The 25,416-nt window shown below is 40.7% G+C and overlaps 2 long non-coding RNA genes across 2 annotated transcripts in view; both read right to left on the bottom strand.

The window, feature by feature from the left end:
• Positions 1-25,416, bottom strand: part of LOC146545091 (uncharacterized) — a 100,349-nt gene that overhangs the window by 30,976 nt on the left and 43,957 nt on the right. The window lies entirely within an intron of this gene.
• Positions 12,552-24,049, bottom strand: LOC146545092 (uncharacterized). Its single transcript, XR_014881616.1, has 5 exons — positions 23,937-24,049; positions 21,420-21,630; positions 20,315-20,489; positions 20,161-20,213; positions 12,552-19,178 (listed from the first exon to the last, which is right to left on the bottom strand). It is a non-coding gene; the product is annotated as an uncharacterized LOC146545092 (long non-coding RNA).

The raw sequence follows: 25,416 nt of genomic DNA, 5'->3' as shown, positions 1-25,416 counted from the left end.
GCAGGCTTCTACCAGCCTTAGTGCTGGCACTTGCTTGATTTCACACTTTATTTCACAACGACCTACAGACCATCCTTTCTGTGCGGTTCGTCTATGCTGAGCACACCTGCCCAAATCCAGGACCCCAAGCCTCCAACTCCATGTGGAGAATCTTAGCAGCAACTTGACTGTAACACATGATTACCAAGACTGAAACTAAGTGCAAGAATCTTGACAATATGCTCACATCCTTATCACAACAAATCTGAGCTCCCCATCACTTTGGCAAGGCATTAATCAGTCACATCAAAAAGCAATTATAGTTAGGAGTTGCACTCTTCTCAGCATCAGCTCACCAGCCTAAGTCAAAAGGTACAGAGACAGCCTCTTCAACAAAATAGTAAAATACAAAGAGGAGGAAAATCTAGTGGTTAAGCATGAACCTTTTGGGGGCTTGTTTTATAATTAATGGAACACACACTATTTAATACGCCACAAGGATGACCGCACACTGAAGTCAACAGAACCTGGATTGTGACCTGCCCTACCCAACAAAGATCTATCCTAGCCAATATCTTCCAAGCTAGCAGCAGAGCATGCTGAGTGCCATCAATACTGTGCAGTCTCTGCTCAGAGCTATAGGGATTCTACTTCACTGTGCAGTCAGCAACAACCTACCAGCCTGCACTGCATGCTTCTTACCCAGGTCACGAACAGTTGCTTTAACACACTGCCATCAGGTTGCACCCCCACAACCATCAGCTTGATACCACAGGAAAGCCAACAGGGCCATACCTCAGAGAAGCTCATCATCTGCTGATGGTGTTTGCCCAATGGCATACATAATGGAGAGCAGCTGGCAACATCAGGGCCATTTAATTATGAAGTTGTGCTTCTAAACTTGTCTTGCTTTCTTTTACGGGTGGTATTTAGTTTTCCTCTTTTCTAAACCTATCAAAATTCTGCCCCTTTTTCCTTATTCCTCCAGAGGAAAGTGGGTGTAACGTCCCTCTCCCTTCCCTGCCATTATTTCTCTTATTCATGGGATGTCAAATGCCCACAGTCTCTGTGAAGCAAGTAAGGAAGAAGATAATTGCATGGAGCAAAACTCCTGCAACTTAATAAAAATTGGTAGGAAAGACCACTTTCTGTTCAGGAAGCAGAAAAGCTATAGCTTAGTTTTGATTGTTTCCACTTATCTTCAGCCAACCACTGTTACCTGATGAGAAAATAGCCTCTCTTTCCTCTGCCCAGCTTGATTTGGTTTGACGGAAGATTGAGGAAGCAATCACTCCTTCACTCATTGTAATTGCTGCTAAGCCCCAGCCGGACCTGCTCAGGCTTATTTGAAGGGTCCTAGGAAAAGCATAAACTAAGCAACTGTGATAGAGGCAGGATGCTTCATATCAATGTTTAAAAATAAATGTAGCAGCTGTTTAGCATTAATTCAAGGGAAAAGAAACAGTACAATAGGGCTAGAGCAGGAGGAGGAAAGAGCTGGGGAACTGAGATAAACATACCCATCCATAAGCCATTGCTTTCTCTTAAAGAAGGGGTTTCTTTTGTTTATATCTTCCCTCATCTTCCTGTGAAACATTTTCATAGGCCTAACTGGATTAGGAGGCAGTGGCACAAGAGGGAGCAGGACACACGCCCAGCAGGCCTGGCAGAGTTGTTTATTGGTGCTGCAGTCTCCTTGCTGCACCTGCAGGGCTTCTGGCAGGAGTGGATTTCTGCAGCAGGATTTCCAGGCTTACAGCTGTTTGCATATGTTTGTCCTGAGGACTGAAAGCAAGCAGTGGAAGTTGTTGTCCTTATCTGATCAACATCACTGTTTTCTTTTTTGTTTTCAGCTGTGATGCACAATGTCTCCTGGGAAAGACTTCCTTATATTTAAAAAGAGTATAAATAAAATTAACTTATCCAAACTCAGTTTTCTTTCCTTACTCTCCTTATTCATTCTTCATTTGCATTGATTTCCTTCTGCATTTGATCTGTGCTATCCATCTCCACACTGTTCTTTCCTCTTCTCACCACGGTCTTACACAGGGCTATTTATCAGCACTGTCCTGTTTCCAAAAGGCAAACTCGCCCTTTTCATCATTCCAGCATTCACTCCCACACTTTCTCTCCTACCTTTTGACCGTTGCCAATGTCTCTTCATCATTTTGTTAGCACTCTTCCTTTTCTTACTTGGATTGATTTCTATAGCCCTCCTGCGGAAGAAATAAAATAATAAAGAAAATATAAAGTGTGGCGGGGGGGAACTGCTCCCTGGTCCAGGAGGGGTAGGGAGCAAGGAGTGTGCTGACAGCCCTGGGTGCAGAGGTGAAGTTGTTTTTCTGCTGTTAGCAACAATGTTTTCCATTTTCTTTTTCTGATCACTGTTATTCTCCTCTTCTTTCATCTCCTCCAAAAAGAAGTGCTGCAGAATTAGCACTGTAGTACAGCAAAACCTTCTGTTCCTTAGAGGCGAAACTAACACAAGTCAGGTCTGAGTTCATGCAACACGGTGTTCAGATACATAAATGAGGATTGCAGATCAGCTGTTGGCTCACATACAGACAACAGAAAGACGAGCAGTTTCAGAGAAGGTCTTTTCTTACCCAGTAATCATGCAGATCAGGAAATCTGGCTCTTACTGGACAGACTCTCAGGCACTGAGAGAAGATCCAGTAGGAATTGAAGATGAAATGGCTCCTAGCCTCAGCTTTCTGCATTTAGGCGATGCTGCCTCGCATTCAGAGACCACAAAGAGTTTGACCTCAGCTGTCCCTGGTGGGGCTGAGCACAGTGCTTGGTTCTCAGACTGCAACACAGATGGATGCAGACAAAGCCAATGAGATGAAGCCTGTGTTTATGGCAGCGCCGGTGATGCTGTAGGAAATCCCACCATGGCTGCTTTCCTCATCAAGATGTGATGAGCCTAGATGCATGCTGTATGAATAATAACATGCTTGAAATCCTTTTCGTTAGTGTATTAAAATTGTGTATTTAAGAAAGAACAGCATCAGTATCTAAAGGAGGGGTAATAAGAAGGAAAGGTACAAATTCTTTCATAGAGTCTATTGTGATAGGAAAAAGGAAAAAAGTAAAAGAGGGGAGATTTCGATTGGATATAAGTTTTTTTATGTTAATGGCGGTGAGGCCCTGACACAGGTTGCCCAGAAAGGTGGTGGATCCCCCATCCCAGCTCAGAGGCTGGACAGGGCCTCTGAGCACCTGATGGAGTTGTGGGTGTCCCTGTTCATTGCAGGGGAGTTGGACCAGGTGGTCCCTTCCAAACCAAATGATTCAGTGATTCTGTGATCTCCACAGTGGTAACAGAAAATGATGTATGGCAATAAAGGGAGTTGGAAAGGATATTGTTACTCTGCACTTTGCTTCTCTCCTTTCCATAGCTTAGGACTACTTCATTTCCCTTAATGAAGACTTCCTGTTAGGGGTCTGGAGTTGTTACAAATGAGAAAGCCAAGGAAGGATATTATGCATAGAATACGTATGGTTAGGAACAGCTATGGAAAATTCTTCCTCCTTTCATCCTCAAACCAGATGTCCCCAGTCTTGCTATGTCCCTCAGGTAACCCAGTCACCAGTTTCAAAAAAATACAAGATATTCAGGAGTCTGTCATCTGGGCATGACCGCCTCTACATCCCAGTTAGCTATGGGGAGGCTATAATCAGCAATAGGAATCATTCATTTGGGGTGGTCTTCCTCAGAAGGGAAGATCCTCAAACACATCACATTTCTCTCACATTAAAAAAATATCTTTTCCTCTCCAGTTTTCTGGAGGAAATTCGGAATGACTGAGGAAATGTTTAGATGGGAATATTTACTCCGTACTCCTCTCATACTGTAGAGATTGCAGACTTAAAACTGAATCCTTATCAGAAATCAGTGGGACTCATTTTTCTGCTTCATAAGAGACTGAAAAATTTGCCCTCTGATGCCCCAAGTCCTATTGAATCACTGTGTTGGTCAGTGTTAGGTAACAAATTACGGGCAACAGCTTTGCATAGCACAAATCAATATCCCCTCATACACACCTTTCACAGCTTTGTGTAGAGAACCCCAGGTGATTTTATCCTTATAAAGAATCCCACCGTGCTCTGTCCCTGCCTGACTCCTATGCTGCTGCTGCAGGAAGGAAGGAACGTTTACTCTCTGTATCTGCTCAGTTTATGGCTGAGATGTCAACAAAAGGAATTAGTGCAATGGAATTAGTTCAATTTTTTGGTGTTGTTTTGTTGTTTTTTTGAGGGAAGGGTCCCCAGTATCAAGTTAGTCTGACAATACACATAAGAATAAGCACAAAGAATTCTCACTTCTCCACAAAATTCAAACATTAATTCCTTTTAGAATTTTCTCTGATTTATGTTGTGCTTCCCAGTCTAAAAACAATCAATACCACCAGAGATTGGCTCATAGTGAGGCAAATAACCTTGTGGAGGAGGTCCTAATATCAATGGAATTTGGGATAATCCATTGAGATGAAATATTATCTTCTGCTTCATGGATGGAATAATGATTCTAAACCAGATTAATTTTAAAAAGTTCAACAGATCTGTTATACCCATATCGTGTTGACTGAAAATCAGTGGATTTTCAAAAGAAGATATGTAAGTTCCTAAGTTTCCAAATAGCACAGTTTTTTCCACCTCTGTGAAGCTCCCCCAGGAGCAGTTCTTGAAGGTTTGATTTGTTCACCAGCTGGTAAAAGCAGGGCCCCTCACCCATCCACCATTCCACTGTTAGGTGCCCAGTCTGCTCTGCATCCAGTGGGAGGATGTGCAGTTCTCTGGGGCATTCAGTCTACACTGCAGAGAGATGTATGAAATAGATCTTGAGAGATTGCAACACCAGGCTTTCACACCACTGATGTTAGGGAAGATACCATCCCACCATGAAGGTAACGCCACTGGGAGGACTCCCATTTCCTTCAGTGAGACTAGAACTTCTCTTAGAGAGTTTTCCAAGAGCTTCCCTGCAGGCTATCAAGGCTGGGTTGGATGGGCCCTGGGCAGCTTGATCTGGTGGGTAGCAACCAGCCCATGGCCAGGGCTTTAAGATCCTTTCCAATCTAAACCATTCTGTGATTTTTACTGCCATTTTTCCAGGAAAATGAGAACACAAAACTTGTAAATACAGTCCCATTGGTCAATTCTTCTACTTGACAATGGTCAATTTCACTTCTCTTTGAGATTTCAAGCTGCATGGGGTAATATTCAGAGTGCACACAGAACTTCTAAACTCAGACACTAGTTTTGCCAGCAGTCCTTTCAAAGCTCTCTCTCACCTCCAGCATCACCAGGTGAAAATGTGTCCCAAGCATCTGCTGCCTCACAAGGGTGACATCTGAATGTCAAAGCTGAACACCATTAATAAATAAAAAATCTTGCAAGGTTTCTCCACAGAACTGGCCTCCTTTTTATTTAAACAAACATTTTCCTTGTGCTTGGAAAATTGAAAGCTTCCACCAATAGCCGGGCATGGGATGAGAGCAAGTACCTTCAGGGTCCCAGGAAATGCCATTATCCCTGCAGCACACACAAGTGCATTTGAGTCTCTCATGGAGATAATTGAATGTTTCCACTGCTCGCTTCTTTTAAAAAAAGCATAGGAAAATTGCATTAATCCATTTTCTCTGAATGATTTCTGATTCTCTATAGATAATGGAATTTTTCTCATAACACTTTTTCATTAGAGAAGCATCTCCAGGAAATAAATGCTTTGTCCCACATTGTTCTGGGCTCAGTTTCTCTTAACAGTTTTCATCTGTCTCCTCCTCTCGCTACTTAGTCCATGGAGATAGACATTCCTTCTCATTTTCAGTTGTCAAATATCATGAAGAGTCAATAAAAACAACAAAAAAAGATTATATTGATGTGGCCTTTCTGCACAAACGCTTGCAGTGACTGGCCAGCAGGAAGTCAGCTCTGTTGGGGGGGCACTGAGCAGGTGGACCCTGAGGTGAGGGGAGAATTTTGAGACCAGTGTTCCTGTAACAAAGTGTAATGCAGCTCTTCCTAGGAGATTATTTGGTTATTGTCACGACAAAAAAAGATTCACAGGAGAAACACAGAATCATTAAGATTGGAAAAGACCACTAAGATCATCCAGTCCAACCATCACCCCATCCCATCCCCACCATGCCCACTGACCACATCCCTCAGTGCCACATTCCAAGGCCCTTGAACACCTCCAGGGACAGTGACTCCACCACCTCCCTGGGCAGCCTGTGCCAGTGCCTCATCCTTCCTTCTAAGAACAAATTTTTCCTAATATTCAACCTGAACCTCCCTTAGCCGTTGCCACATTTTTACCCAGAAACTCCAAAAAAATCTCACCAAAATCTCATTGAGCTCTGCCAAAGGTTAAGGCCACATCAAATTCACTGTAGATCTACTTGCATTACACGTTGGAGTTGTTCATGAAGCAGTCAGGAGAACAAAATCATGAAACATCTAAACCCTGTGGTGTAAGCTGGTCACATGGTGCTTACGGGCACAAAGTTCACAAATACAAAATAATATCAAGAGAAAGGCTTTACACAAATGTTATCTCACTTGCCTGTGAACCTTAACAAGGGTCATTTTGTCTTCACAAAAATCCTGGTCTCATTTCTTCCTACAGAGTGTCAAAAAGATAAAAGTAGAATGAACAAGAAGAAAGTTTATCACTGCCTGTGGAATATTATTTGTCCACTGTTATGACCCATGGGGAAGCACAGATTGCAAGCCATCTTTTCATGTGATGGATAACGTCCTGATTAGTCACAGTAAGAAGGCTCAGTGCTACAAGAGAAGGATGGATGCAGTCCAGAGTCATTTCTAGAGAATCAGACAGCTGAAGGAGCTGAGCAGCTCAGGACAGAGAGATCTCTGAGGCAGGGACAAATTAGATGTGATAGTGAAAAACCTACAGATGCATGGAAAGGTGAGAGAGCAAACCCAGAAACAGAAGCTATAAGTGCAAAAAATATAAGACTTAGAGCTAAGCTTTAGCTCTCACAGGCAGTTTGTTTGCTAGATGGACACTCTCCAAGGGGATCTGGGAGCAGTCAGAAAACCAATGGAGAACTGGAGTGTGAAGCACAGAGCAAATGTGGTTCTTTTAATAAAATCCAAGTCAGATCTTATTTTTGTTGACAGGACACAGCAATTTCAGGCAAGTTTTTCCTATTTACACCATTATTCGCAAGATCAAAATCCAGATCCAGAAGAAGCCAGGACACAATAAAACCAACTCTTTGAAGTCCAGGGACTTCAAAACACAGGTGATTGCAAACAAAAGAAAGAGCACTCTAATCAGTGTACCTTTTAAGGTTAAGATGTATTTCAAGATTTCAGAATTGGAATCATCAGATGACTGTAAAAGAATATATTCAGACCTAGAAAACATTTTTCCTACTCCTTGGTAAAAAGCCATTATTTAGCATAAGCAAGAGAGATCAAGTGAAGTCAGAGAAATGGAATACAAAGCAATGATTTTCTTTGTTGTTTGGGATATTTCTGTTTGTAATTTCTTTCAGAAAGAAACAGCAGGCTTTGAAGCTTTCGCTAGGTATGCAAGCATAATAATCAATCCATCATAAGAAAACATAAGTAGAATTGAAAGCAGCTCAGAGTAAAGAATTTACTGGAATCTGACCTTGCTAGCATAACTCACTCTTAAAAATTAGCTGATAAGCAAGTAAGGATTTGAAAAGAGCAATTATAACTTGCTAGGAAAAGCAGAGATTAATAGGTAATAACTAGAATAAGCTAAAAAGAGAAGTATTGATACTATCTTTAAATGGTAAAAATGGAAATTATGTTTTATAATTCATTGTCTACCAATGAATTAACATGACTTACCAACTATGTAAGCACTCAGAATAACAATGAGCATGTAAATTTACTTCAGATTCTGATCCATACTCAGTCTCACACAGTAAAAGAAGGGAAAACTGCCTACTATCTTCCCAGCAAACAAACTTTAAATCCATACCCATGCCTGCTATAGAGGTTTCCTGCAATAACATTTAGTTTATATTTATGTTAATTGATTGAAAATCTCTGAATGACACACTGCCTTGTCTCCAAGCAGCTGAATAGAGATGAGCACTCAGATAGCAATTAATATCATCTCAGGGTATTAAGCAGAAGAGATGTTATCTAAAGCTGACATTGGTATGGAAATTAAACACGTTATGTCTGGCAAGAAGTTTCTAAACAGACTATAAAGGCTATGAAGATGTAATGTACATTTGTTGAAATATCTGGTTGCTTTTTTTCCTTTGCTTTACTGTAGTCTTTTCAGAGCATGGGGATGGTTCATTCTCAATTTCATGGCATGGTGTAAATATCATCACACATCCTTTCTCCACCCAAACAGATGACAATGACTTGCTTTTTTCCTGCTTACTGTGATGCCTGGAAACCACGGGAGGCATGAGAAGGTAATTTGGGAAGCATGTTTCTCTGAAAATCCTAAGGGACTAAGAAGCACGCACATCATGTGTTGGTCATTACTGTAACTCATGTGTAGACAGCATTTCTAAAGTCTGTTGTCTACATACCGAGTTTGCATTTGACACAAAATCCAGTGGATCAGCTTTTCTCTTTTCGATGGGGTTTTGCTGAGCACAAAAGAATAGTAAGCTAACTTTCCAAAGAGCCTGCTTCCTAGCTTGCCAGTTATCATTTCTCCTCGACATCTATTTTATAAGTCAAACCAGCAACTAAAAGCATAACTATCCTGGGAGCTCTCCCACTCAGTTTTGCTGTTGTTATCCATCTACTTCTCCGAAATTTCAGTGCCTTCTCATTTAATCTTTCTTGCATCCCTGGCCCTGAGTTATTCCTTTCTTCCCTCTGAAGAGCAATATCAGAAAAATCCTTGGGCTTCTGAAGCCATCATCATTTTTTGCCATTAGTTTCCCTTGGACCAGAATTTTCCCTCTTGAAATTTCTGCCCATGTCAGTGCATTGTGCTGTAATGTTTTAGCTTGTATCACAAGTGTGCCTTTGAAGGGAGTTTCCCAGTCACTTCCACTTACTGCACTGTAATTCATATCACAGCCTCATCTTGAGTGCCCAAGCTGAACCAGTTTTGGACAAAACTGAACAAGAAGCAGCATAGCAGGTGTTGAGTGTGCAGGACCAGGATAGAGTAAGCCCCAGAAAAACACACTGAAATGCTTTTAGTGCATACCCACAATCATCACTATAATTTGCAGCATATTCTGCTCTTACATAGGTTCAAACCAATTTCCAGCATAGATATGCATGAAGTCAAGGCATACTGGTATTGTATGAGTCAATCTGATCTCAGCACGACATATACAGTGTAAGACACATTGGCAGTATGCAGTCCTGGGGTGTCAAAAGAGAGTGAATATCTGAGTCTGAATGGGAGGGCTAGGAGCTTACAGGGAAGGGGAACAACAGCGATCAGCAGCATTTTCCCTTCTGAGACCCCTTAGCACATCCCTACCAACCTGATCAGCCAGCCTGCAGTTCAGAAGAGAACTCCATCTGGCATGCTGCCATTGGAGACTGCTCAGAAACTGCACTGAACGTTGACGTAATAAGCTCGATGGAAGCAGCATTACAAAAATCAAGCTGCTTTTTCCTGATTTGACTGGATGAAAACATTTGTTTCATGATTGAAACTTGGCTTTGAAGTTAGGAATATAGAACAAATATACTGATGGCAACATTTGGAGAAGCCATTATGAGTGGTACAAAGGAGGGAAAGAAAAAAATCCTCCCATGTAGATCCATTAGCATTTTGTGTCTGTTTTTACAGAGGTTTACAGGGTTAAATGGCAAAGCATAGGAGGAAGAGCTCGTATTTTCCTCCCTGGAGAAAAAAAAAAAAAATTTAGATATAGCTCCTCAATATCCAAAAAGTGTGTTCATAAGGGATTTTTTAATGCTCTTAGAGGCTAATTTTTCTAAAGACACACATTAAAGGAAACATGTCTGTATTCTTTAATAAGCTGGACTCTGGCCATCAGTTTCATTCACAGCATATTTTGAAGAGTCAACAGCATTTTACCAAAGCTTCTTTGACTAAAGCTGCCAGCTCATCCAACCAGTCTTGTAGTGTCAGTGAAGTCTATGAAGGTATGTCGCAAGGATCATGACCCAAATATTTTCATGCTCTACTCAGATGCACTGATACAAGGATGAATTTTTAATCAAGTCAAAACAAAACAAAATAAAATTTAAAAATGGACTAGTAGTAATGTAAAGAAAAAATCTTTTCCCTCTCCCACATTATGCCATTAAAATCCCAAAATGTCCTATTTCTTAATAATGTGATGATTAAATAATGCTATATTACTAACCAAAGTGGTTCTTATATAATTTCTTACAATTTCTTTTGTATTGTAAAGCAATTATTCAGCTATGACGAATAATTTCCAAGAAGAAATGTGACATAAAATTCATTTCTCTGCACAGTGTTCTACTGATCAATTCAGTGAATTTCAGCGGCCAAAGATCTTCTGCGAGACACTGGGCAATGCTCTCCTTCACTCACTGCTTTGAATGACCTTCATGCAAAAGTAAAGTTGCCACTCTTCGAGTATGTCTCTCACATAGATGCAGTGAAGCTTAATAATTGATGCCGACCATGCAGGTTCAAGATGAAGAGTACCAATGAACCAGTATTAATTGGCTATCATGCTGAATGAAAATAAGCGAGAGATACCCTGCTTTTAAGTAGAGCATATCTAGCCAGGAAAGTATATAAAAGTTATTAAATGTCAGATAGCAGCGTTCAGAAGAGACTGCTCTAGATTTTTATACTCAAAAGACTTGAGAAGTATGGGTCTGATGAAGGATGGAAACAATAAGGTTACATTTATGTAAGTATTACAGTGCCAGAAAGTGAAGATAGGCAATCTTGAGCTAGCAAGAACATGCTTCTGGGACAAACCAATAATACTCACAGTAGAAAAGAGTCAGAAAAGGGGCCAATATAACTGTTCAGTAGAAGGGTACAAATATTTGTTGCATTAGATATTATGACATCTAATGTAAGAATCACTCAAGCCCTTACGCGTCCCATTCTGCATCACGTGAGAACCTATGCAGGACATGGAGCTCCTGGCTTCTGATCTTGTACCAGAGCATCTCACACAGCAACTATTTCATCCTCTAGGTTATTTCCATTTGATTTATTCAGGATGGCAAAATCAGAATGGCTGCGACTTCCCTGTGCAAAAGGGAAATGGACACCAGAGACAGAGCAAGTGATTTTCTGTAATCTTTGCGAACATAAAACTAGGATGCCTATTTTTTTTTAATCTAAGCAGCTGATGTAGGTGTACATAACAGATAATTCACAGAATCATTATGTTTGGAAGAGACCACTAAGATCATCTAGTATGACAATCAGCCCATCCCCACCATGCCCACTGACCATATCCCTTAGAGCCACATCTCCATGTTTCTTGAACACCTCCATGGATGGTGACTCCACCACCTCCCTGGGCACCCTGTGCCAGTGCCTCACCACTCTTTCTGAGAATAATTTTTTCCTAATTGTCCTAGCTTGTGTCTATAATTCATTGAGGAACTAACAGGAGTTGACAGAATACATTAGGGATACTGCATTGAGAAGTCACATTGATCAATACTTGATTCCTGGCAGCTCAAAACTCAATACAATAGTCCATTTGGAAGAGACCTTCAAAGAAGTTAAATATACACAGCATGAACTGAACTCCCAATGTTGCTCATGGCTGTGTGCTTGACCTCTTGTGTACTTCGTTAATTAAAAATGTATGCAATGTGATAATCACTCCCTTAATGTAGCATTCTGTTTATCTTATTGGTACGGTGCATGGGTTAGATTTACAAGGCCTGGCTAATTAATTTGAAGGACATACCAAGGTGTCGGCACTGTTTTTTACCTGAGAGTAGCACTTCATGCTGCTGAGACCTACTGAGATGGAGCCTTGCTGAACTAAACCTTTCCTGAATTTTGAGTGCTACCAAGAGATCCTCTGTCTGCCTTGGGCTCCCCGTAACTGAGCTGCACTGCAAGGACTTAAGGCACCAACCAGGCAGTTCTGGATCAGGCCCACAGTGCATCACAGTGCACAAAAGTGGTATCACAGGCGTACCGCTGGGCAGAAGTGTCGCAACACACAAAGTGACATCTGAGGGAGGTGAAGACCTCCTTTTCCTCACATTCCCAGCACTTCGTGGGACCTTCCCATCCCCAAGAACTGCTCAGCCATGGAGATATCTATCTGAACGGTTGTATTTTGCCTGATGCTAACAGATGCTGTAACTCCAAGGTGTAGGTGAACCATCCTCCAAAAGTGGCTCCCTGCCCATGAACTCTGAAGCACGAGGTCAGCCAGCAGTTCCTTTATCTTCAGGGTAAGATGAGCCATTGTAGGGGGTGAATAAACCTGACTAGGTGATATGTGGCTCATTATGATGCCCAAACCCATTTTTGTTCGGGAAAGTAAACCTGATCTGTTGGAAACAATATCTAGGGCTTTTATACAGTAATTATAGTGAACTAAGATCTTTTTTAAATGAAAGTGATGACAATGCTTTATAGAATGAGTAGCAACAGAGCTGATTTAGATCCTTTATACTCCTAATGAAATGTGAATAAGTAGGAGTCTCATTATCTGCACTTTACTGTGTGTCTTAGATTGCTCATTATCCTACCACATTGAGAATTGCTACTTGTGCGTGTGTGTGATCCAAATGGTTTTTATATAAAAAGCTTCAAGTTTTGTTTAGTAAGTGGTGTTTTAATCATTATATTTTGGTTATAAGTACAATATCTATATGCACTATCCAAATACGTGCCTAATGGTTTGCAGCTTCAAAGAAAATAAAGAAGATTTGAACAAAAGCTACATTTTCCTAGGGAAAAAAAAAAAAAAAAAACATAATTTATGCAAACCCTTTTTATCATTCAGTAATTAGCATTTTCCAAGCATTCACAGTGTGTCACTTGGAAAATGAGGCTTTTAAACAATTTGATTTTCTTGCGTTCATAATGCAGAGAAAGAACAGACATAGTAGAGGTAGTAACTTGTTGACCACATATGGCTTTAGTGAAAGTGCAAGAGAAAAGAAAGGGAAAAGAAAGGGGAAGATGGGAAATGGAAAGAAAGATAAAAGAGGAAAAAAGAAGAAAGAAGAGAGAAGAGAGAAAAAAGGAGAAGAGAAAAGATAACAGAGGATGAGGTCTAAACCATGGATCACTGCACAAGGATTCTTCCTATCCAGCACGGCATAGTTTAGCAACTTGCTTCTCCCGTCTCCTGCATCCTTCTGTAGTCCTACTAGCTGTTATTGGCAACAAAACCTTCCCATTCTGAACGAAGGAGAAGGCATAGAGGAGTGTGCATTAGAGTTGCTAACCTCCTCAGTGACACACCTGAAAAGACACAGAACTGAATAAAATAAATAGCAATAATTTACTTTTTTTCTCCAATGCTCCAAGCAACCCTAGCAGAACTTCTTCCAAGCGTGACAGAGCTGGACTTCAACACATTTCCTTCATTGTTACTGTGATGACTCAAGGCTTAATGAGATCTGCTGGATGTCTCTCTGCCATCTACTCCCATTCAAAAGTCAGCACCTGTCAGCACAAGCACCAGAGCTTACACTCCAATGACAGGTAGAATACGTTTACTCCTCCCTAGATCCCTAAAAAACAGCACCTGAGAGTCTAACTTGAACTTTGACATTTCTGTCAGATTCTTCTTGTGCCACATCAGATAGATTTCACAGCAAAAACTGGAGGAAATGGTAGGACGGAGTGATGTATATTCTAAGGTACCAAAAAAAAAAAAAAAAAGTAAAAATCAAACACTCTGGAATAATACACAACCCTAGTTTATGTTTTATATTACTTAATTTCTTTAAATGCCTTGCTACACCTTAAATATACAGATGGAAGAGCCAGCAACTCCCAGGTAACCCTTTTCCCAGGGGGGTTTCTGTGTCCACCTTTCTCTGATTTGGGCAGCAATGCTGTGGATGTATCTGGATCCTGGCACATGTGGGATCCAACCCCATCACATCATGCAACACAGTCTGGTGAGGGTCTTCCCTTGCATTCATGCCTCCAAAGCCTGAGGTATTTTTCTCCTATCCTACTTATGCACAGATCTGTCCTACCTGACCTCCTCACCCTGCAGTATCCAGGCACGCTGGGATTACCTGTGCATCTGTATTAGACCTCATGTGGTAGAGCAGCCATACCCTGCTAGGCCAACAGTGCCATGTACAACCAGATCACACATGGTATCTTAATCAGATAGACAGCCATCAAGCTGCCATACACATACATGTGTAAGCAAGACATCTTTTTGTTCTGCTTGCATTCTTTTTGCATGGTTTCTATGTCTCACTTATATCTCTCTAAGATTCTAGACATTGGGAAACTTCATTGCTTGAAGGAGTTTACCAAGGGATGCTGTTATTCTAATACCAATGAGTTACTTGGACCCAGGAGGTAATAAAGGCTCATTTTAAGAGGACAGATGGCTTCCAGATTGCATTTATTTACTGGAAACAAACCATTCATCTAAAATGGATGGGGGCCAGAACTTCTTGGGTGAAATCTTGGCCAGGGTATTTTGCTGCTGCGTGTGCATCCATCACATCATTTCTTCCACAGAGAAACTGGAAACTACTAATGTTTTCACAGACAACAAATCCAGCAATCAAAACTCTCAAACAAAGGAGAAAGTGAATGCAAGTTCTACCACAAAGTGCTACTTCTGTGGGTGAAACTATGAAAGACTCAGTTAATGTTTAGACATTATGGGGGTAGCTGCCATATAAATTAAACATCACCTTGGAGATTCTCCCTCACAGCCATAAAGAGCCAACAATTACTGATTTCTCAGACAATTTTTCAGACACCTGGTACTTAGGTGAAGCTCTGAATAAAACTTTAAGAATGAACAACATAATGTTGTTGGCCCATGATTACGTGAGAATTTACTTCATGCAAATTTATTTCTTCCTTGTTTAGCATGAATGTAAACAGGCATCATTCATCAGTTTAAAAAAATGAGCATTATTGTATGTTTTCTGCCTTTTTATAGAACCACAGACTGGTTTAGGTTAGGGAACCTTGAAGAACTTTTAGCTCCAAGCCTTCTGCCATAGGAAAGGACACATTCCTCTATATGAGGTTGCTCCAAGGCCCACCTTACCTGGCCTTGAACACATCCAGGGAAGCGGCATCCACAGCTTCTTGGGGCAGCCTGTGCCAGGGCTTCATCACTCTCATGGTTAAGAACGTTTTCCTTATATCCAACCTAAATTACCCTCTTTTAGTTTAAAATTGTTACTTACCTCTTGTCCTATCACTATATCCCTTGATAGCCCTCCCTATATTTCCTGAAGCTCCCATTCAGGTATTGGAAAGCCACTATAAGGTCACCTGGGAGACCTTCCTCTTCTCCAGGCTGAACAAGCCCAGCACCCACAGCCTCTCTCCATAGGAGAGGTGTTTCAGCCCTCTGAGCATCTTTGTGCCCTCCTCCAGACTTGATCCCACAGGTCATGTCCTTCTTACACTGGGGGCCTCACAGCTGAATGCAGTACTACAGGAAGGGTCTCACAAGAGTGGAGCGGAGGGGAAGAATCACCTCCCTCTCCCTGCTGACTGACCATAGTTCTTTTGATGCAGTCCAGGATATGGTTGGCCTTCTGGGATGCAATTGCACATTACCAGTTCATGCTGAGCTTCTCAACACAAAGTCCTTCCCGTCAGAGCTACTCTCAATTCATTCTCCACCCATACCGTATTTGTGCTTGGGATTGACACAACTCAGGTGCAGGACCTTATATCTGGCCATGTTGAACTTCATGAGGTTCACACAGCCCCAACTCTTAGTCCTGCCAAGGTCCTTCTGGACAGTATGCCTTCCTTCCAGCATATCGACAGTCCTACACAGCCTGGTGTCAACAAACTTGCTAATGGGTGCACTCAATCCCATGTCCACGTCACAGCAAAGAAGTTGAATATTGCCAGTCCCAATATTATTCATTACTGGCTCCCATTTAGATATCAAGCCATGTCTGTAACTCTTTGAGTTAGATCCCATTTCTGTAACTGAGCGAGATCGTCCAGCTAATTCCTTATTCACTACCTGGTTCATCCATCAATTCTATGTCTCTCAAATTTAGAGACAGGGACATCATCTATTTCTATTTCTTTAATGCTGCTGTTTTGTGGGTGTTTCGTTTTCACTCTTTTGCAATATTTCACTCTTTTTACTTTCCCCTATGCTTTTGAATTTTTATAACAGGGACACAGTGATCAACTATTTCATCTCTATTCATCTTGCAGATCACTGCCATGCACTGGGGCTGCAAGTTGGACAGTTAAACTTTCTAGCTTTCTAGAAATGAAATAAATTAAACAAGCAGACAATCTTTCCCCCCAAATCTGTGCCTTCTTGAAAAAGTAGGTAAAAAAAGTATGTGGCTATATCTTGGTGATTGTATTTGCATCTTCAAGTAACAGAGTTGAATTCAGGTGTTTCTATATCTCTCTCTGCAGCATAGACCTTGCATTTATGGAAGCTACCATCATTTAAAATCCAAATTAACGATATATCATTTCAGTCAGTTCTCTGACTGATATACTTTGTTGCTGGTATTGCTTTTTTACTTACACAGATTGAACACAGTGCAATCACATATCCAGACATATTTTTGTTCCATATTCTGTTATAAATTACAACTGAGGGTGAGTTATCCTCACTAATGCCCTATAGATAGCAGAGTACTGGAAACAGCAGGTACCAGGTAGAGAGAAAATAATTACACCTAATTATGTAAAACCTACACTTTGAATTCACATATGTAAGGGCTAAATGTTCAGAAATGTCATAACATATCCAGTCGGGTATGTTAATCTATGAGCACAGTTCACACTGCAGTTTGCTTTTAATTCAGCAGTAAGTGGTAAAGTGAGCTACTGGTGAACTGTATGCTGTGGGAGATAAGTATTTTAGCTTGAGCTGAGAGATCAGATTCGCTCTCTGGCAAAAGTCTAAGCACAACACATTAAAAGTAATAAAAGTTCATACTGTTGTTAAATATCTAAAATCTCAAAAAAAATGTATTATCAAGACTCCTGGTTTACTGACATAATAAAATGTTCTGTGTCTTCCAGACTTTTCCTCTGTCAAATTCCCTTGTTACATTAATTTCAGTGGCACTGCTAATTTATTTTCTTATCCTACTTTTGTAGGATGAAATGACTTCTAATAATTAGCTCATCCTTGTTGATAGGCTAATTAGGACTGGTTGAATATATATATATATATATATATAAAAACAACCACTTTTATCAAAAGTATGATTTTTCATCGTAATATTGCAAAAACACTACTACTTGTATGTGTTCATTTAAAACTCACAAATACTTGTTTTCTTTCCTTTAAAGAAAAAAAAAAAAAATCAAGTTTTTCTAGTCAGCCAGATCATTGCCAAACATCTCTAGCAACATTTGGCAGCAAAATGAGCTACATTATGAATGAGCAGACCAACATTTAAAACTTAATTCCAAAAAATGTTACCCGTGTTAATCAGCTAGCTAACTGGGAAGGCAAGAAAGTAACTCTTCAGTTACTGGACCAGAGAAAAAGTTATTTTGTGTTATATCTGAAGCTGAAAAGTCAGCGCTTGACATTTTTCCATTAGGTCAGGAACTGCAGCTCCTCTGTGCAATGAAAGTGGAGAGTTAGGAGCTAGAGAACAAGATTATCAAACTGCAAGGGAACTGCCTAAACTAGCAGTAGAAGACTGTCCAGGCATTTCTGCATGACCCACATTCAGAGCAAAGATCCTGCCTTTGGAGCTCAGTGTTTGGGCCAAGCGAGGGCCTCTCAGGAATTTGGTAGACCTCTTGACCAATTCTATGCTTTGCTGGGCCTTTACTAGGCCATTTACCAGGGAGCTACAAAACCTGTTCTCAGTTTTTCCCCTTCACTTGCCTTGCTTCAATCCACCCTAACCTTAGGTTATACATAGTTTGAGACTGGGCTTTGAGACATTTCTCTGATAAATCCATTTAAGGTGGAGGTGAGTATCCATTTCTCCCATGTAAACACATGGAGAGATTAAAAAATGTTATTTTTATGCTCCAGTACAGTGGCAACATATAATTAGTAACCTATATATAATATATATAATCAGTTCCTAGGTCTTTCTTCCAACTGGCTCAAGTGGCAGGTCCCTGCATGTCACACTTGTAGGCATTTCCTTGCACGTGGGTCTGTATGCTCCTTTAGTTACCTAAAGTCAAGTATAGATAAGCACCTCAGTCTTGCTAGGCTTCATTTTAGCATTTTCTACCATTTACACTCAACCCATGGGGATAGTTGATATTGGGCTTGTGGGAAATGGCTATGCACCTCAATAAGCAAATACCAGCCCACAAACACTGATCATTCCCCTGATAAATCAAAACTTCAGCTGTAGCTCCCTCAGGCTAGATTCTGAAGGTTGCTGTCAGCACCCAGATACCAAAAAGAAAAGTTGTAGGAATTAAGAAAGAATTAAATTTTCTTCCTTATTTCCATTTCTGAGGGGTTATTTTATGGTATAAAGTCACCCCGCTCAGACGCATGGGAGAATCATACAAGCATTAAGGTTGGAAAAGATTTCTATGATCCTAGTCCATGTCTATGATTCTAGTCCAGCCACTCACCTGCAGCCAATTTTCCCCACTAAACCACATTCCTAAAAGGAGTAACTTGTGTCTCTGTAAGACTTGTACTTGTAACGGTATGTTATTATTCACAGACATGTTTTGACTCCATTCAAGCCCAGCCATACACAGAGGCAGCAATTTCCACAGGCTCACCACATTTGTGAGAAAGAGCACTGTTAAGCCCATTTTACAATTTCTTCTTAAAGTCTTAAGATAAAGTTTACTTGACAACTTCATCTGCAGTAATTTTACCTGCCTCCCACCCTGTTGGGCTTCATCAAGCTTCCATGCTGTATTTGCTACTCCTTAGTAAAGCCTAAGGGTTCAAACCTTGCTCACAGCTCTCCATCTCCTGGCAGGTCTATCAGCAGCAGATGTGTCAGGTGATACAGCATCCCCACTGACCTCCCTTCCATTTCAGCTGTCACTGGGGGGTTCATCTGCATTTAAAGATCAGGTTTCTTTCTGCCTCATCAGACACCTCCTCCTAAACGGGGATGGAAAAAAAAGAAACTCCCAGAACTCTGTGCCTGAACAGCAATTTGTCCCCATTCACATCTTCCCCAGCCCCTATAGCCTAGGTGAGCACACCTGCTGCCAGGGGATCAGAGAGGGACCAGAAACTCCTATTAGGTGGCCTTTTACCAGCCATCCACTTTCTTGATAAACCTGGGAGCAAGACTCAACCTATTGCTTTCATAATTGCATTTCACCTAAGACAATTGGGAAATTCAAGCAATTAATCTCAGTTAAGGCTTTGTAATTCCAGCCAAAATACCCTTCAGCTGGCGTGATTCCAATTGCCTGTAATTTTAATGGTAAAACCGTGAAGGATTTTGTCAAATGGTTTTTGGACCCCCAAACAAATGACATCACCCAGTCCTGCTTCAGTTCTCACTTCATTAATATGCTGATGGAATTTTAGATAGACTACTAAGCCATGATTTTCTTTGCAAAAGCCTTTCTGCCCAGTCCTTACAGCACTTGTACTTGAACATTTTATTATTCTATTTTTAGTTAGCATTTCAGTCAGTTTCCTGGTATTAAAATGACGGTCTGGCACAAACTCTCAGGCAGATCCTCATAGACCTGCTGGTAGGTATGATTAAGGCTGGTTGAAAATTTTCCATCAAAACTCTCAGTTAATGAAAACTGGTATGTGACTCAGAGACACAGTGATAAGCAGCTGTTTTTCACAGAAATTTTCACTGAAATAAAAGCAAATGCCTCTAAAGCCATTTCCAATGGCGAATGACATCCCTAAACCTATGGTAGAGGCTTTACTAGGAGGGCAAATGGTCCAATCTTTTATTTTTATACTTCCTTCCTAAGAAAGAAATGGGCTGGGGGAGAACCTATAGACTCCTGGAACAATAAATGTAGTGTTTTTATGCTGTACTGGATCAGATTCCTAGGCCATAATGCTACAGAGATACAGGTGCAGCCCAATGACCCTATAGTCACTGCACCTCGCATCATTCTTCTGCTCCATCTGTACTGTGCCCCTCCTGCCACACCACAGCTGTTAAAAGAGAAAGGGAAAAAATTATTAAAAAAAAATGGTGGTGAAAAGCAAATTTGTTCTTTAAAGGAGATTATTAATATGGAAAACAGAAAATTTACCTTTCTCTGAAATCTTGCAGAAAAGAACCAGGTATTAAAGATTAGGAATTGGTGTTCCTTTAGCATGGTTCTCATAAGATATCAGGCTCTGTAGAGCCAAGGTTACCATGGTTCTCACTATTGATTAGTAAATAGTGTTGTTAAGTCCCAGGTAAATGGTTAATGACTGGCAGTTCTGAAAGAGATTTAGAGCATTTAGGTAAGTAGACTTCTAATTTTTTTTTTTATTTTTAATAAATAGGAGCTAGTTGAACAGTTGAAGTTGAGCTTAACTTTTCTCCAGCTTCATTTCTATTTCTTTGTGTTTTGTTGAGCAAACAATGACTGGTGTGTGCAAGGAAAAGGGAAATGGCAGCTCTTCCTGTCCAGGAGCCCAGCCCCTCAGCACCAATGGACATCGGTGCACCATTAACCTCATCTGGGCTGAAACTAGGGCACGGGGTGCAGTGCAGTGCCAGATCAAACAACAGCACAGGTTTATGGATTTTGATACACTGGCTAAAAACAGTTCTGGGAACAGCAAAGAAAATGAAGCCGTGCTTTCTGTTTTGGAATTTGGAATTAATGGAATTTGAGAATAGGTTTCAAGATTGACAAAAAAATCATCAATTTTTTAGTTTATTTGTGACTCCATTTTCAGTCAATATAAATACAATACTTGTGATTTTTCAAACTGAATGCATGGAGTTGCAATTAAAAATCTGACCATGTCTCTTTACCAGAGTTTTGTAAGACCTCTCTTGCCAGAGAGACATATCCCTCACTTCACAACCACGCCTTACTTATGTCATCACTTTTTGGCTCTACGTACATTGCGAACAACTATTTTGAAGGATGAAGTACAGGAGAAGAAAAATTTCATCAAAAGTCTCTACTGAACACCCTGAGAGCTCACTGAGAATTGCATCCACAGACATTGAACCAGCCTGATGCATTGGTTTCACAAGAACAGGGTCACAAAACCCACCAGTTCTGTGTTTATATAGCTGTGTTTTGTATACGTTTCAATAAAAAGCACTAAAAATTAAACTAAGTCTTGTTACTTTATATACATTGACCATATTATATCTTTTATGAGGGCTGCTCCAAAAGCAATGCCTCCTACTTTATGATGTTGGTCCATGACTTCAGAGGTGGGTGTTGGCGGTACGGCAGTAGAGGTTGAACCTTCCCACCAATATCCCATCACGTTTTGTTGCTGTGTGTCAGATGGCAGCAGAGTGGCACTAGTCTAGTCTAGTTGACTTTAATCTGTATAGTTCCATCAGCAATTTAGAACAACTGAGAATCTAATCCAAGACTGTATAAAAAGGAATCTGAAAATAGAAAGAAAAAAAATGAAAGGGATAAATTAAATGGATGAATTGTCTACTACTAATTGTTTGTCTAACTCTATTTAGGAACAAATTGCCAACGAATAAAACCAAATTACCAGCAGTCGGCTTTGGGTTGCCCAAGGTAACAAGCGTTCTGCTCAGCCTCTTACTTAAGCATATGAGGCAAAGTTAAACATCAACCAAATTAATTCAAATGGAAAGATTTCAGTAATACCAAACAAGGAGCCTGGCACTGAAAGTTGCCAAAAATGCTATGTTAGAAATTAGGCCATGGCACTGGGGAAAAGGAAGAAAAGGGGATGGTATTTTGCCCTTCATGTGCTGGTTGGAATCTTTAAGAAGACTTGAAGGGAGAGAACCAAGCTACAGCAATTGGGTAAAATACAGCACTATGATGGCATTTTGCACACTCTTCGGGCACCAGGGAATTCATCTGTGTCACTTCATTGACTGATGGTGAGAAGTCCAGCTGGGACAAAGAGGAGTCCCAGCATGCCCTTTTGCTGGGTTCCCCTTGCACTGATATCAAAGTGCTGAAGTACTACTTACGTAGCATATTTCTTTTTTTCAAAGTGAAGCTTGTGGAAGATCTGGATAAGTGGAGAGAGTTCCAAAGCTTGCTATGAATCTAACATTGAACTCCCTCGACAAAACATTTAATCTCCTGTCTAGATGTTGTCATCTCTCATTACCCCAGCATCCGTCAACTGGTTCAACTTTGCATAACAGTGGTTCTTCTCCTAAGAAATCACACTGCTTCTACATTTGTACTTGAGAAAGGATGTTTTTACAGCAGCAGCTATCATCACGAACCATCCTATCTCCGCATATAATCCCAGCAGAAAGATCCTGTTAGTTTTACCTTACTGTAACGGGACAAGATATACTTTCACCTGGTGATCTAATACTAGTCTTCATTAATTGAGTGGTGATATCTGTCTCAGTACCTCACATTTTCGCACCGTGAATGAAATATGGCAGAAATGGGTTGCAGAAGTAAAGAATCAAGCTCTAATGCAGATCCTTTTTGAAGGCTCTGCTTGTACAGCATGCATTGTAAAAATCTCCAACCCCTGCCAGGACAACTGGTGCTATGGTGACATAAATACTGTGAGCTGCCTGGAATTTTTTAAATTCTTGGCAAATCAGACATACAATTATTTTGGTTATAAAAAGAAATCAGCCAGATTATGGTATCCAAAAACTGCAAATAGCAACATTTTCTATCCTACACAAAAGAAATGAGGGCTTTTGGACAACAAGAGTCACAGACATTTTCAAGAGGTGTTTGGATATTTTTCCATTAAAATCTTTCTTTACTTCAAACCATACTGTCATTGAGCTGTCAAGGGAGCATTTTATAGTCTGTCCTGTACACAGAATAATCATAAACTGAACAACAAACTCTGATGAAGGTTAGATCTACTGATGCATGGTCCTATCATGTGGCTTGTGGGTTTGGGGTTTTCTGTTGTTGTTCTTTTTTCCATATTTCTTTGGAAGAATTCCACAAGTGATGAAACTTTGAAAAATGTGGATACAGCTGTACAGTATGGTTCCTAATAACCAGGAAACTGGTACTGCTCTGTTGTGAGCGGGTCATAGAAGCGTGAAAGCCAAGCAAACAAAATAATGCAAGCCAGGCTTTTGGCCAGGGCCAACTCCCAGGTCTTTTCAAGAGCAGGAAAACTGAGTTCTGCTGCCCTATGGAAGAGATCAGAGAATCATTAAGGTTGGAAAAGACTGCTAAAATCATCTAGTCCAACCACCACCGCTATGCTCACTAAACCACATCCCCTCAGTGCCACAATGTTAAGCAGAAGTGCACTATTCCCCCTGTAGGAAGAGAAACATAGAGGAGTTAGCAAAGATGGATGTGGAGAAGGAGACGCATCATGGAGAGCCTGGCTCTGACTCTTGCTACAAACAGCGATGATGGAGCCAATGACTGAGGACCCATATGGTGACCCATATCTGCTCCTCCACGTTTGCAGTTTCCAGCCTTCAGATTCCTTTTCCAGAGCTCTGTTACTGTAGGTGGAATGTCCACGGCTTTTCATGCCAGCCTCTACTCTGCCAAAAGCTGGTGATACCTCTGGGATTTAGAGATTTTGGGCACTGGACTGGCAAAACATTTTAATATTCCCCTCACTGCCTGCTGCAGTAGCATGCAGTATTACCACAGAAATTTGACAAAAAAATAACCACACAGTTTTCTTTAATGTTCAGTAAGACTATCTTGAAGAAGGATGAAGAGCAAAAAAATTTTTGGATGCATCAGATACCTTTATCATGACAAGCTCAATAAACAGACTGAAAGCTTCCCATTTAACATCCTTGCTATGGAATGCCATCATTGTACAGCTCCACCATTCAGTGGGGCATTTCAAGCTTTACCTGCAGGGAGAACAAAGTTAAACAGGAGGCTGTTAGTGGACAAATAAATACTAAATAAATAAAATAAGGCTTAAAGTAAAATTTGACACAGATCTTCAGCCTTGCTAGCTCATTTGTGCAGTACTGATCTCCTGCAGCCACATTGCAATGCTCAGAGCCATCATTGCTGGGACTTCTGGAATGAAAGGGTTCAGCTCATTAAGAATTCTCATTTCTCGTCTGAGTTCCTTCAAGAGTATGTCATTTCACTGTAATGAATTCACTGCACATGATACCATGATGTATTTATGAAAATGGATTTAGCTTCTGATTACTGTAACAGCTAGAGAAAGAAAGAAAGGGAAGGCAAAGTCTTAAGGGTGCCACCATACAGTTCCTCACTCTCTACAAGGTCTGTTCTTACCTTTCAAGTCAGTTATTTCACAACAGTTTGTTTATTCACCACTGATGCTCTTTGCACCGTAAACCTTCCCCTGCTCCAAATATTTTTCAAGATACCGTATATTTGTGATTGCATTTTGTAGGAGACATAAGAACAGCAGGGAATCACTGACTTTTACATGAAACTCCAAAAGAAACAAGGAGAAAAGGTGGGAGCAATTCTACAACAGGAGCCACATCCAGGACCTCAGCTAGGGAACATAAGAACTGTGATGCTTTCTCTCTATTGAGAGGGTCTGCCATTCTGGCACCTAAAATGGTCTGAAAGGCTCACTGCACTCCAGACATCACATCACTAGCTGCTGTGGTGGCACAGCCAGGCTCCCAGAGGACAGGAACACAGCTCTAGATTTTTCTGAGTAGTAAGGAAAGCAGTACAAATGCTGCCACTCAGAGAGAGATACAACACCCTCTGCCTTTTTATTTGGACACAAATGCTATTAGGAAGCTGTCAGTGTGACCAGAAGTCCTCCCTGCTAGGATCTCAGTGGAAGGCCAGTCATCAGTTATTTTTTTGTGCAATTATGGACAAAACAGAATGCTTCTTAAGAAATAAACAACCAAACAAAGCTTGGACTACTGAATAAATTGATGGTTTCTTTTCTAAGTCATAAGCCTCCTTTCTCTCAGGGCATCAAAACTATGGATCTTTCTTATATTTGCACTAGACAAAAATCTGAAATATCTCAGTAATTATTTCATGTTGGCACAATAACAGCTTAAAAAGAATGGATCTTATACATGAGAGCAAGTGATTGGCTTACTAAGAAAAGCCTAGCTCTTAAGAGGGCTCGTGTTCTTCTCCTAATGACTCACTTTAGGAGAGGTACATAGGCAGGAAGGATGATTCATCATGGGACACCTACTGTACACTATTCTGGAATATACTCTTTTTCATCTCTCTCCCACTCTACCTATCAGAAAGGA

Source organism: Meleagris gallopavo, chromosome 2 (genome assembly GCF_905368555.1).
Source record: "Meleagris gallopavo chromosome 2, MGAL_WU_HG_1.1, whole genome shotgun sequence".
In the NCBI taxonomy this organism is placed as follows: Eukaryota; Metazoa; Chordata; class Aves; order Galliformes; family Phasianidae; genus Meleagris; species Meleagris gallopavo.
The sequence above is the reverse complement of the archived record's forward strand: the minus strand, read 5'-3'. Positions and strand labels throughout refer to the sequence as shown.